Genomic DNA, 15,225 nt, shown 5'->3' on the forward strand with positions numbered 1-15,225 from the left:
TCAGAATCCCACCTCGTTTATTTACCTACTGTGAAAATTAAAGAACTCACTTCATCCTTTGGAACCTCATTTTCTTCGTCTATCAATCAAGCAAACACAGAGTATGATTTAGGATTTTTTAAAAGACAAGGTGAAAAGGTTTAGCTTACCACCTGGCATGCAGTACATCCCTCAGAAATTGTTAGCTACTTTTTATGATATGTTTTCTATTTCCTCCATTGTTAGACCACTTTCCTGTTCATGGGCGCCTCCCTGTCTTTAGCTCTTAGTGGTATGGTGGGATGGTCTGAAAAGCTAGAGATAAGAAGTGTGACTAAAGCATTGGACTTCTCTGCTACCCCAAGAGGAGCCTGGTGAGATGGGATATGTTAACAGTCTATAGGACTGGACTCTGGAGAAGACGCTGAATCTTTAAGCTACTGTCCTCTCAGCTCTACATGGCCTTCCCTCCAGCTTTGGTTCTGCCTTTTGACTGGTCTCTCTTAATGCATCTGGAAGCTTCTCTTGCACCACTCAAAGCGACCTCAATGGTGGGTCCTCCATATATTTAAGTTGCAGTTCTGAGGCTTGAGCTCTACAGGTCATTGCAGGAGTGTCTCCACCAAAAGATTTCAAAGCTATTAAGTGAGGGAGTCAAGTCAAAAAGTGGTTCTCTTGCTCATCACTAGGTTGCTTCACCTTGACTTGACCATGCTTGAAATTGTATGAGACTCCATGCATATTCTCTTCTCTTTTTTCTTTATCATGTTCACCTTACTCACTTTGCCAGTTTCTTCTTCTACTCTCATCCACTCCTGTAATGTACCTAATTTTCTCCTTCCTCTTCCCCTTCTACCTACCTACGATGCATGATGAAGTAGGGGAGAATAAAGCCAGGAGTAGGTCTGGAATCACTTTGCTTCCTTCCTTTTCTGACTTTTACTTACTCATGTTGTGTGCTTCTGTTGTAAAGGCACACTGAATTTTGCCAAGCAAACGAGTTTGTGTTTTAGGATGGATCCAGCTGTATTTTATATGTTAGGTAGAAGTCTAGGGCTTCTATGAATGTTGATAAAAAGCATATAAGTCTTCAGGTAACATGGACAAAATATCCTTCTTATTTGACTTGCTTCCTTGCTCCAAGTATACTGTTATTCTCAGTCTTTTTATATTTTCCTTGAGTGCATCTTCTGACCTTTTGGCAAAACATGAATACATAAAATTCACCATACACTAACCAGTTTGAACAAACTTCTTGGCTTTGAGAGCAAAGATATAATGAGCACAGCCAGGGATATGATGACATTTATTAGAATTATTAAAAATGTCCTTACTATGCAAGTTTCTTGGGCCACATGTGCAAATAAATATGACTAATACATTAAAGGTAATACCTAATTACGGTAAATCTAATGTGTCTATTCTCTACACATTTACATTAACATGTGTCTTTCAAGTTTGATATCCATTAGTAAGATAACCACCGCTTTTAGTTTAGTGTTTCTTTCTTTCTTTCCTTTTTTTTTCTTTAAGTCCTGGTGGGAGAAATTGAAAGACGCACTCAAGGAAATCTTTAGAATGCCCTCTTCAGAGGGCAAAGAAACTCCATGGATTCTCCTTATCCCCATCTCTTCCTATAATTATAAATGAAAATATCCTAGCAGATCTATGGGGTTCATAGCTTTTTTTTGCTTTAACCCATTATTTCAACATAAGAAACATATATGCAAAGCAAGTGTAGCAAGTGAGAGTGGAGACAAAAAAAAGACAAAATTATTTTATTGTTCAGGATAAGCTAGTTATTCTGCTATAACAAATTAGCACTAATTGCTGTTTCACAGGACAAAGGTTTATTTCTTGTTCACTCTTCATACCAGTTGCAACTTGGCAAGAGGACTCTGTTCCAGATACCCACCCAAGGGGCCGATGATGGAGGCTCTACCACCTACAACTGAATTCATGGCATCCTCTCTGGCTCTAGCAAAGGAAAAGAGTATTGGCATGTCTCCTGCCCAGAAGAGACATGTAAGTCTTCTGCTCATATACCGTTGGCAAGAATTAGTCACCTGGCCAGGCATTATTGCAGAGTCTGATGAATATAGTCTTTCATGTACCTGGAAGTGAGAGGAAAGCACCCCAGTGATGCCCATCACATTATATAATTCAGTCTGTGAGATCTAGGGATACCTGTGTCCTAGGTCACAAAATAAGGTAATGGCAGAGTCAGTACCAATACTCAGCTTTTTTTTGATACCAGGTATCAAAAACTACTATTTTTATAGTAGTTAACTCTTTTCTGTATGGAAGCTGATGGCATAAAAATGTTGCCAAGCTATAGCATAAGCTAGAAAAATCACCAAGTATGACTGAAGAATTATGACTTTACTGTGTTCTTAACTTCTTCTTTTCTCCTCCTTCTTCCTTTCCTTCCTTTCCTTTTCTCTTTTCTTCTCTTTCTCTCTTTTTCCTATTCACCCAGCCAAGGCTTATTTTCTGGTTGTGGCTTGGGGAATTTCTAAGTCATATCCCTTAGTACCACGACGAAGGAAATATTCTTACCAGGCAAATGCAAATTTTTTACACTAGATGTAGTCATAGTATCTTCCATGTACCAAGAATTGTATTTCAATTTTACAAATCACTTTTAAATATCTTTTCTTGTTTGCTTCACACATAACATACCAGAGATAAGCAGGTTGAATCACTGACTTGGTTTTATAGATGCCCAGGGAAATGGCATGATATGCTCAAGCTCACACAGTGAATTAATGGGACTACAATCCAAGGCTTTGATTTTTAAGATCAATGCTGCAGGACAAGCTAGGTTTTTTCCCCCTTCCTATTTTCTAGCATTCTGGATTTTCTGGCATGAAAGAATGATTAGGTGACGTTCTCCAAATTTCAGTAGCTTTCCAGTGACAGAATGAGGAGCATAATTGACTCTTAACCAAAGTCTAACTTAAAAGTTAGACTCTTAGACTCTTAACTCTAACTTTTATAGATTCTTATGTTGGTACAGATACAGCACCTGTTAATATCTGGTAGGTGTTACATTGAGGCTAAACTTCCATTGCAAGGACTTGGATGTCTTTTGCAACACTGAAAGGAATTCTTTTTGGTTTCCTTAATTGTTACAGTGAGGGTAATAATTATACCAAAAACATGGGGTTAAAAGAGTACCTGTCATTGTGCCTGTGCTGTATAATAGCCTGTTTGCTGTTACTGTCACTCAACACTCTGGAATAATCAAGAACAGAGAGAGAAAATGAAACAGAAGGAGTAAATCTCAGCTCCACAAATTCTCTTTGGATCTCTCCTTCCTATTTCTGAGAGGTAATCAGAGTCCTGGCAGACAAAACATGTAATTCGCAGAAACGTTGCAGAACTGATAAATCTCACTGGGCTAGTGAGGTTACTTTCCGCGGCAAGTAAGAGAACCTCACTAGAACGTGGCTTAATCAAGAAGAGAATGTAGTAGCTCACATAATGGAAAAGAACAAGGGGGAGATAAGTACTCCAGTGATGCCCTTAGGAAATATCTATCTATCTATCTATCATCTATCTATCTATCTATCTATCTATCTATCATCTATCAATCTATCTATCATCTATCTATCTATCTATCTATCTATCTATCTATCTATCTATCATCTATCTATCTTTTGGCTCTACTTTTCTTTGTGTTGGCCTTAAGTAAGTTCTCTTCAATTGGCAGCAACGATGACTACCAGCATCTCAAAGATGATATCTTCCAAGTTTAGCTTCTTTCTCAGTAGTGGCACCAAACATTCCAGGATTAATGCCCAGAGTCTTGATTAGGTCCCTTCAACAGACAAACAAACAAACAAACAAACAGAAAACACCATTACTTTGATTGGTCAGGGTAGGTCACCAGTCAACCAAAGGAAACCATAGGTGGCGTCAGCCCCAGTGAAATCTTCACGACTGAGAACAGAGAAAGAGGGTGGTATCTTTGAGGAAAGGAGAGACACTATTACTGAAGAGGGAATGGATGTTGAACAGAGAACTACGTATCTATTCGGGTGCTCAACGATATGCCTGAGTATGAGAAAATAAATTATTGTAGTCAAGGGTATTATTTTATGTGAAAAGCAACAAGAGTACGATGCGAAGGATAGGTGGAAAATCTGATGGATGAATTTGGGCCTCAAATTACCTTCTTCTCTTTAACACTACATTTCCCCAGAAATGTAATAGAAGTGGATAACGTCTTTTGCATTTTCATTTCCTATGGAAAAAGATATTGGGGGGAAGATGTATAGGTTATAAAACAAAATTTTGAAGTCTTATAAGCGATCAGTCTTCTCCAAGGAAATAAATATGGAAATGCTGGTCTGTTCTTTAGATGAGATCATTTTTTAATTCCCAGGAAACCCCTGTTATTCAAATGGATTTTCCTGTGCTTAATCTGTAAACAGTGCTGGTCCCAACACAACTGTGTTCAGAAGAGGAACCTTGTCTTTGATGTCTACTCTTCTGTAGGGGACAGTTACTATTTTCCCAAGCCTGGAGTGCATGACTATAGGACAGACACTTCCTTTTTCAAACCACATCTATGTATCTATGTGGGCAAAGTCCATCATTTTCATCCAATTGTCATATCTGGTTTGGGTAGAACTCATTTCTGACTGTCACACATAAAATATTCTGTAAACACGAACTAAATTCCTACAAATCCATCAACAGACTACCTTCGTAAATAAAACCTATCAGCTGATAGTTGCATAGCACATTCCTATTTCTTAAGTTCTCGCATGTAAACTATTTCACCGGATTGTCACAGGAGCTGTGAAAGGCAGGTGGGGTGGATATAATTATTCTCATACCATAGATGATGAAACTGAGATGGAGTGACCTACTCAAACTGATAATTAATGCAAATCTTCAGATTCCAGACCTCAACTTTTCCCCACTACATCTCAGTATCTGAAATGGGGTGAGGGCAGTAGTGTAGGCTAGAAGCTAATAAGAAATTTCTGGAATCAAATGACCAATGGTTTGAAGACTGGTTCTGCTGATTGTTAGTTGTGTGTGTGACCTTGGGCAAAGTTCTTCATCGCTTACTCAGCTGTTTCATTATAATTATTCCAAACCTCATAGGATTCCTGTGATTATTAAATGGCCTAATACATGGACAGTGCTTAGCAGAGTTTCCATATATGACCCCAGCTTGAATAAGCTAGTTATTGTTAGAGTTGTCATCACGTATCTTGGTAGTTTTAACCTCCCAATCACAAAGAGAGAATAAGGACCTGAATCATTCATCTGTAGTGTTCTATGCTTCTGCCTCTGTCTCTGTTAATTGCAACTTGCAGATATGGGTGGAATGGGGGGATGAACGGCTTGATGAACTCCCTCACTTTCCTATATTTCTCTTCTTCCTTGTCATCTTCCCTTTCTTCTACTTGCTCTTCCTCTTCCCCCCTCCTCCTCCCCCTCCTCCTCTTCCACCTCCTTCTTCTCTTCTCATCCTTCTATTTCTTCTATTCAAGTTAAGTAGTGGGAGTGGGGAAAGAACAAAGAAATCTGTAACTGGCTGTGATCAATTAATTGTAAACACCATTGCACTCTGATCTGTCTATACTTGCCTTCTAACTGCTTGATTTATTTTTTATTTTCATTCCAGTTGCCCACCACAAAACCAAGTATACGCTATCTGTACTTAAAAGATTATGAAGTTAGGGGCGCCTGGGTGGCTCAGTCATTAAGTGTCTGCCTTCAGCTCAGGTCATGATTCTGGGGTCCTGGGATTGATTCCCACATCGGGCTGCCTGCTTGGCAGGAAGCCTGCTTTCCCTCTCGAACTCCCCCTGCTTGTGTCCCTGCACTCATTGTCTCTCTTTCTCTGTCAAATAAATAAATAAAATCTTTACAGAAAAAGATTATAAGGTTAATACTCTGCATATTCTAGCAGATAAATGTGAACTCTGCAATATGATTGAACAGTTAAGTTTAGACTTATGTAAAAACAACAACAGCCATTTGAGTCTTTCTTCTTACACTGAGCCCCAAAGAAGGCTGCAAATTCATGAGCATTTAACTCTGTTTTGAGCCTTTCCAATTCGGACTGCTTTACAGATTTTCCAGTATTTTAAAAAATTTTTTATTATTTTTAAGTAATCTCTACACACCCTGTGGGGCTCAAACTCATGACCCCCAAGATCAAGAGTCGCATGCTTCTCAGACTAAGCCACCAGGCACTCCCCCCCAATATTAGTTTTATAAAAAAATAAACCACTTAGTTTCACACAACCCAGATATTGGTTCTTCTGGCACGTCGGATCTGAATCTCATAGTCAGTACAGCCATTTCATTTAAGCAGACCCTCATCAACACATGATTTGGTCGAGTAAAGACAAATGAAAAACAGAAAGCACGGTTCTGCGGAGGGGCAGGCTTCCTGTGGATCTTGGTGGCCTCTCTTAGCCATTTGGGACTTGGAACAGTATGTCAGAAGTGGAGCCCAGTGGCGGGGAGCAGTAGTGAGGGCAACAAAACCCAATCCCTGCCTAGTGGAGTTTGCAGTCTAATGGTGGGTACAGAGAGTAAATGGAGAGTGAGGAGTGGTGATGGGAGCATGGTATGAGGAGTACCTAATTCAGATCTGGGGAGTGAGGACCATCTGAGCAGAGGGTGATAGATGAGTGTGAATGAGCCAGATTGGAGTTTGGTGGGGGCGAGCAGACAGAAGGAGGTGGGGTGGCGGGGTGGGGGAGGAAGAACACATAGCTGGTGGCAGAGAGCAGAATTCAAGGAGAAATGTGGCAGGAGATGGGGCAGAGGAAAGGGTGGGAGCGGAAGGGGGAGGGAGTGTAACCATGGAAACGTGTCACTCTCACCCCCAAATCCACAAGACAGGAAATGACCTCCACTGCTCCTCTCTCTCTTCCAGGGGAAATAGAACTTCCCTTAAAACCCAGGCTTTCTGGGGATTGAAGGAAAATAACAACTTCTAAGCACTTATTATGTACCAGGAAGTTGTTTTGTTTGTTTCTTTTTTCTTCTCACTTGATATTGATATAATTTACAACAACCCTGTGGAGGAGGCTATATCGTTCTACCTGTTCTCCCGATGCAGATCTCAAGACAAGGGGAACGAACGAAGTGGTTTTCTGAAGGTAATCCTGTGGATGAGAGGCAGGGCCAGCACCCCACCTCCAGAGATTTTCCCCTCCACAATGAACGCTTGCAGCAATGAGGTGTCCAATGAGCCGACTTAGGAATGCCTTGTAGAGCTTCCAGCACCCTGTCATGGCCAGTGATAGAAAACTTCTCTGACGTTGACATGGAGATACAGACTTCCACCTTTTTTTTTTTTAAATATTTTATTTATTTATGTGACAGAGATCACAAGCAGGCAGAGAAGCAGGCAGAGAGAGGGGAGGAAGAAAGCTCCCAGCAGGGCAGAGAGCCCGATGCGGGGCTCGATCCCAGGACCCTGGGGTCATGATAAGTGTGTTCTTTAATCCCCATACCCTCTTTCCCCCCATCCACACCCACCTTTCCCTGGTAACCATCAGGTGGTTCTCCATAGTTGAGAGTCTGTTTTTTGGCGTTTTATCTCTTTTTTTCTTTTTTTCATTTGTTTTTTAAATTCCACTTCTGAAATGATATGGTATTTGTCATGACCGGGGTCGAAGGCATAGGCTTTAACCAACTGAGCCACCCAGGCACCCCTAGACTTCCACCTTTTTTAGTCTTTAGTCAGGATGATGTTTTAATAAAATACACTTAGAAAAACAAAGATGTCTTTAAGTTCAGATTATAATAACTATTTCAAATTGTGGTGGTTTATCATGGGAAAACTTCCAGATGCCTCTTATCTTTGTGTTTGCTTTTTCTTTAACGCAGGTAATAACACTAGGTAGGTTCTTGTCCCTTAAAGTAGGTAATACTTCCTGGTTTTCAGGAGGGGACAATGATGCCCTTTCAGCACTGCACTATTGAAATTCAAAGACTAGGTTTTACGATGACTCATCCAGGATTTTGTTTTGTATTTTTGTAAAGCACAATTCCCCCCCCCCCTTTTTCTTAAAAAAAAGATTTTATTTATTTATTTGACAGAGATAAACACAGCGAGAGAAGGAGTAGAAGCAGGGTGGGTGGGAAAGGGAGAAACAGGCTTCCCACAGAGCCCGATGAGGGGCTCGATCCCTGGACCCCTGGGTCATGACCTGAGCCAAAGGCAGACACTTAATGACTGAGCCACCCAGGTGCCGCTCACAATTTCACTTTTTCATAGATTGTGTGAAATTCTTTTGTGTCCAAACAAAAATGCAGGCTCCAACCTCGCCTGAAATATCTTTTTTAGCGTCTCTCTCTGAAGTCCTTGAATTAGAATGCCAGAGTCTGGTGTTTTGCTCTGTTTTGTTTTGTTTTAATTTAGTTTTATTATTTTATTTTATTTTTTATTTTTTAAAATTTTATTTATTTATTTTTGAGAGACAGCTCACTTGTGCATTCATGAGGTGGGGGGAGGGACAGAGGAATAAGCAGACTCCCTGCTGAGCAGGGAGCCTGACCCAGGATTTGATCCCAAGACCCTGGCATCATGACCTGAGCCAAAGGCAGATGCCTAACTGACAGAACCACCCAGACACCCGAAAAGATTTTATTTTTAAGTAATCTCCACACACAATGTAGGGCTCGAGCTCACAACCCCACAATCAAGAGTCACACGCTCTACGTACTGAGCCAGCCAGGTGCCTCTGTTTCTCCCCCTCCTCCTTCTTTTTCAACGTACTGTGTTCTCTTAGTTTCAGATGTACTGTGTAGTGACTCAGCAATTCTGTACATTACTCAGTGATCATCATGATAAGTGTGTTCTTTAATCCCCATACCCTCTTTCCCCCATCCACACCCACCTTTCCCTGGTAACCATCAGGTGGTTCTCTATAGTTGAGTCTGTTTTTTGGCGTTTTATCTCTTTTTTTCTTTTTTTTCATTTGTTTCTTAAATTCCACTTCTGAAATGATATGGTATTTGTCTTCTTCAGCAATGTTGTTTTTCATTCGTATGCTATAATGCCAAGGGATGTCCCAGAGATTACACATTTCCAAGAAAAATAAGGTAAAAAGGTGAGATACTGATTCCAAAAGAAAAAGATGCTGGATTTAACCTCTGATAACTTTATCAAAGGAGTTTATTACTGACCATCATGACAACATCAAAGTTTCCATTGTCTTGTTCATATTTCCAGTGTACTCACAACTTTTGACAACACTCTGCTTTCCATTGGGATAAAGAGAAGTCATGAATGTTAAGTGTTTTCAGGTTTGGTAGATGTCTTCCAAGAATATTTGTCAGAGAATCAGATTAAAAAACAAAAACATTGTGTAATATTTATATTACCAGAAAAAAAGGCTTTGATGAAAAGATATTTTAGCAAGACCTATAATTAGTTCCTGGATTGATCTTTGTGTTGCTTAATGCTCTGTCCCTGTCAAAAAACATTTGTCATACTGGATCAGGTCATTTGATCTCTATATCCTATTTCCTATTTCTTTCCAGGACAAGTGAGCATGGGCAAACACTTTTTAATTATCCTGATCAAGAGCGGGGGACATCTTTTCACTGACCCCACTTGTAATCAACTGTGATCTCCTAGAAGCAGGCGAATTGATTGCTTCTATCCTTCCCAACTAGCCAGAAGAGTGGGTCATACATTATCCTGCCCCTTTGAAAAATCCAACTCCGTGATTGATTTCATGACTGCCTGTGGCAGTAAATTCCTCAGAATGAATTCTACTAGGTGAAGAAGTATTTTCTATAACTTGCTTTAAATTTCCTTAGCATTAACTATGCCGAGGAGTGCAGTCTCTCTTGGGACAATGTAATAAGGATCTATCAGTTTTACAGGCCAGTACCTATCTTTAATGCCTAAGTAAATCTCTCTTATTTTCCAGCCCAGATTTAATAATTCTAACTTTTGAAATCTCCTGTCATGAGTGAATCTACCCTGCATTCGGTTTCTTGCCCTGCTCTGGAATCCTGCCATCCCTGCACTACCTTCCTTCAGGTGAGGAAGTAAAAGGTGAAGACAAGAACACAGGCGAACGTGTAGTATTTTCCTTGGCGATGCTATTGTTTGTTTGTTACTTTCTTTCTTTCTCTTCTTGATTTCTTGCACACAAAAAAGAGAAATCTACCGAAAGCAAAGGAAAATTTCTTGGAAATAATTTTATCTAATTCATCCACTGGGGTGCTTATGTGGCTCAGTTGGTTAAGTTTCCCACTCTTGAACTCAGTGTGGGTCTTTTTTTTTTAAGATTTTATTTATTTATTTGACAGAAAGAGATCACAAGTAGGCAGAGAGGCAGTCAGAGAGAGAGAGAGAGAGACAAGAGAGAGGAGGAAGCAGGCACCCTGCTGAGTAGAGAGCCCAATGCAGGGCTTGATCCCAGGACCCTGAGATCATGACCTGAGCTGAAGGCAGAGGTTTAACCCACTGAGCCACGTCCCTCAGAGTGGGTCTTGATCTCACCATCATGGGTTTAAGCCCTGCATTGGGCTCCAAGCTAGGCATGAAGCCTACTTAAAAATAAAATAAAATAAAATAAAATAAAATCTAATCCATACACTGTGTAGGGTCTCATCTCATAGCCCTCTATGGCTTGAGACTTTTTAATCCCACAGGAAATGTCCCAACGGAGTTTGACACAACTCTTTTCCAGTTTGGATATCTTCTAGGTGCAACAAAGGCTACTTTTTATTAAATAAGATAGACATCACTTTATCAAGTAAATGGACACGTCAGGCATTAGTTACTAATAAAATAAAATTATAAGTAAAGTGACTCTCCAAAGACCACGTTGTCTGTGGATTTTTTGCTGAGATGTGCCTCATCTTCACCTGCACCCACAAATAGTATGATTTCTGGTGACTTCTTTTTATTAGTTTTGCAATGTCATTGTCAAGATGGAATTATTTGGTGACTTAAAACTTTTGTACGATTTTCAAAACGTAGATGAAAAATTATATTTTAATAAAACACATCTTGTCATTTATTTATTGAGATGTGTGTGGGAAAGACATGATACTTCATGCTTGTTGACTAAATTGGCTTTGAAAGATACTTGCGTTGTGGGGACCCACAATGACCAAAAAAAAAAAAAGGATCAAATTGGGGTGCACACTGAAGCAGGAGTGACTTTAACTTTGTTTGAATTTTGGTATTTCTGTCAAAAAGGGAAAATAGAGGAGGGAGGAAACAGAGGAGAGAGGCTCATGCATGTGTGTGTATAGTGAGTGGGTAATGACAAATTAGGAATGCCTCTACAGTGACACACTTTTGGCCTTTTTCTTGTCTCATTTGTCTTCCCTCCCTCCCTTCTTCCCTTCCTTCCTCTGTGCCTTCCTGTCTTCTCTCTCTTTTACTCCCATCAAAGATTATTGAGCACATAGTACATGCAAATATGGTGCTAAGCACTGAGGTACAACCATAAGCGGTAAGCTGTAAGCCAGAAGTAGAGCTCACAGACCAGGAACCAAGTGCTTGAGAAACAAAGCAGATGATGAACCGACTGAGCCACCCAGGCACCCACAAATACAAGAATAAATTCTGAAACTTGGTTGGGGGATCAGAGCAGGGTCTTTCTGGCCTTAACACCGTTTCATGACCAGGAAAAAAAAAAAAGAAAATTGAAGCAGAGGTTGTATGCCAAATTGTTAAACAGCCATAATTCAACCGTATCTACACAGTGGCAGACAAATCCTTTGGACGCAAGCAGACAAACTGTGTATTTGGAAGCATGTTTTCCTTAACGGATATCTAGGACACAACTCTGACCTAGATATATCTTAAAGCAATTGGCAGAGAATATTTTCAAAAGACTTTGAACAGAAATTATATTATGAAAATACTATCTCTCCCTCTCTCTCTCTGTATGTATATACATATACATATGTATATGTATATGTATATGTATATGTATGGCCTCTGTATGTATATATATATATTGTTTTGGGGAGGAGAAGGATCAAGATAATACATCTATTAATTCAGATTCAGAGGCCAGGCTTTTATTTTGAAGGACTGTCTCCAACTTCACATGACGTCACTTTAACTGGACAGCTGTGTTGGTGGAATTCCCCTGGGAGGCCAAGTGCTGATCAGGCAGGGGCAATGTGGTGTTCACCTGGACCCTGGTCCTCAAAATGCATTTGTGGAACTGAATTAAATGGCAGACGTGGCACCACTGGTGACATCCGAGGCTACTGAAATACCCAGCTCTAGGGTCCGTGGCTGAACCCTGCTATGACTAATCCCTTTCCTGCCTCTTTCCTGTTTTAGACAGAAAGATATCCATAACTGGCTAGTCAACTCAAAATAGGAACGATGGCAACAGTAATGCAGTAAAAACCAGACTCAGCACTCACTGTGCATCAGAGACCATGCTGGGCCCTGTTACTTTCCGTGATCCTTACAGCAGCTGGAAGGAAGGTAGGGTCCCATTTGCATTTCACAGCCAAAGAAAGTGAGATTAAGAGAAGAAGGGTTCAGGTCATAGAGCGAGCATGGGATGGACCCAGAGCTCAAGTTTGTTTCTGTTGTCTGATCTGGATACTGTGCATTAATCATGATCCAGACTCACTGGACTAGACCTTGAGGCACAGAAGGTTCTAGGGGTACCTGGGTGGCTCAGTTGGTTAAGCTGCCAACCATATTTCAGCTCAGGTCATGATCTCAGAGTCCTGGGATCGAGCCCTGAGTTGAGCTTCACACTCAGTGTGGAGTCTGTTTAAGGATTCATTCTCTCTCTCTCTCTCTCTCTCTCTCTCCCTCCCTCTGCCCCTACCCTGCTCTCACACACTCTCTCTCAAATAAATAAATAAATTTTAAAAGAAAAAAATGCATAGGAGTTTCCAGAACAGAAGAGGGATTTCTCTGGACATGGAGGACTCTTACATGCATACTGTTAAGAGAAAGAAGCTAGTCTGAAAGGGCTACATGCTGTATGATTCCAACTATATGCCTTCAGTAAAAAGCTTATGTACCCAAAGCAAATCTGGAGTGGGAGATCTCTTCTGGGGACTGACTCTTTCTTTCTTTTCTCTGTTCTTCCCTTCCTTTTCTCATGACCCCACTAAGCAGTGCTGGGATGATGAGGCCCTTGAGTAGGGTGGGAGAGAGGAACAAGAAAGACCCTGCTCATTCTGACCCTCTGCCCTCTTCCTGTTCTCCCTCCCACAGGACCAATGGGCTGGACAGTCTTAAAACCTGGCTGTGGCCATCGATTTGGATGACTCCAGCAGACCCACATGTCCTACGTTCAACTTTTCAAACCTACCCTGTTTGTAATTTCTCAGCAGGATTCTGAGCTCTGCTGGGCATATTTCAGTTTTACAGATAATCAGAAAGATTTTGCTCCAAATTTGCCCTTAGTGTGGGGCTTTCTTAATGTGATATGCCTCATATCAGTGAATGCCTGCTTTTGAGCCATATGCCCTGAATAAGTTATCAGGTTTCATTGTTTGCTCTTGGTTAAAAAAAAAAAATTCCATGTACTCTGACCTCATGACACCTAAACCCTGCCCGTGCAGTTAAAACAGGAAAACTTGTCATCTGATATCATGAAGGCAAATCAGCTGGTAGATGCCCTCAAATGTTTCCGTTTCCACCAGTGTGTGGGCATTGTGGGTAGCCATAGATTATTAATCAGGAATGCACAGGAGAGGATTTCTTGTTTGTGTGTTTGTTAATTTCCAAAATAAACTTCGTACAAAGAGATAGAGCCACAGTGCATTTATTTTTCATTGTTAGCACATATCATTATGTCATCATGTAAGAATTGCCCAAAGAAATGGAAAAAAAATTACCACATGGATTGCTTAATGCCACCCCCCCCCACCCGCCCCGCACACAGCCTGCCTGTGGAGTTCTCTGAGAAAGGAAAAAACATGAGCATTAGTCAGGCCCTCGGGGTGAGGAGGCTTCTTACCGTGAGCTGGTGCCAGGTTAGTCTGGGAGTCTGCAGAGCAGGCTTTGGCAGGCCACCAGAGAGAGGGCATTTCATAATCTAGGACTCACCCCGGAGTGTTCTGAGCCAGCAAAACACTAATGGAAATCCAGGATGAGAGGAAAGTGAGGGAATTTATTCTGTGATCAAAACCCTCCACACTTAAAGACGTTGCCTCTCTAGCTTTGATTTCTTTTTATTTTAGCTGCTGCACATTTTTTTCCCCTCACCAGATTATATAATGTATCAAATTGTTCTGTCTTTGGATCCCTTGAATGCACTATTACACAGAATCATCCCTAAAGAATACTGACTGTTTGGGAAGAGGTTGTGGGAAAGATGGTGGTTTTGTTATAAGATATAAAAAATAATGAACATTTATTAAGCCCTTCCTTTTACCAAGTGGTGTGCCAAAATGCGTATGGGATATCTCAGTAATTCTCAGAACCCTAGAATCTGGGTACTGTTACCAAGCCTAATTGTAGTTGGGGAAACAGAAGCATGCCCGAAGTCACAGAGCGAATAAGTAGCCAAGGCAAAAAGTAGACCCTTGTGGCTTGATCAAGTTCATGTTCTTATGGTTGACACTGTTTCCCTGCAAATGGTGGCAGCTCTTGTCTTGGTGTCTACCAGGAGTGGCTGGTGGGGTCTGGGTTTCCGTCTTTGCTAAGTGCCTATTCTGCTAACTAATATGTATTTTAAAACTACTGAAAACAAAAACAAAACAAAAAAACCGCACTGAGTTGGAAGATAGGTTGGCAGTTTCTTACAAAACTAAATATATTCTGGGGTGCCTGGGTGGCTCAGTGGATTAAGCCGCTGCCTTCGGCTCAGGTCATGATCTCAGGGTCCTGGGATCGAGCCCCGCATGGGGCTCTCTGCTCCGCAGGGAGACTGCTTCCCCCTCTCTCTCTCTGCCTGCCTCTCTGCCTACTTGTGATCTCTCTCTCTGTCAAATAAATAAATAAATAATCTAAAAAGAAAAAAAAAACTAAATATATTCTTACCATATGATCTAGTAATCACATTCCTTGGTGATTCTGAGTTCCATCTGAGTTGAAGATTTCTGTCTACCAGGAAACGTACATGTGTGTGTTTCTGGAGCTTTATTCATACTTAGGAAGACAGCATAATACCAATCAAGATGTGCATCAGTGGGTGATTGGATAAACTGTTGTATATCAGACAGCACAATATTATGCATCAGTAAAAAATGAACACTCAAGCCATGAACAGACATGGAGGACCCTTACATGCATACTGTTAA

General features: G+C 40.9%; 1 long non-coding RNA gene across 3 annotated transcripts in view; it reads left to right on the forward strand.

The window, feature by feature from the left end:
* Positions 1–13,702, forward strand: part of LOC123944922 — a 39,509-nt gene extending 25,807 nt beyond the window's left edge. For all 3 annotated transcript variants that reach the window (XR_006818867.1, XR_006818865.1, XR_006818866.1), the window contains exons 2-4: positions 1,857–2,004; positions 9,906–10,018; positions 13,193–13,702. This is a non-coding gene — a long non-coding RNA (uncharacterized LOC123944922). The remainder of the gene's footprint in view (positions 1–1,856; positions 2,005–9,905; positions 10,019–13,192) is intronic.
* Positions 13,703–15,225: the final 1,523 nt, after the last annotated feature.

The sequence above is a fragment of the Meles meles genome, chromosome 6, assembly GCF_922984935.1.
Source record: "Meles meles chromosome 6, mMelMel3.1 paternal haplotype, whole genome shotgun sequence".
In the NCBI taxonomy this organism is placed as follows: domain Eukaryota; kingdom Metazoa; phylum Chordata; class Mammalia; order Carnivora; family Mustelidae; genus Meles; species Meles meles.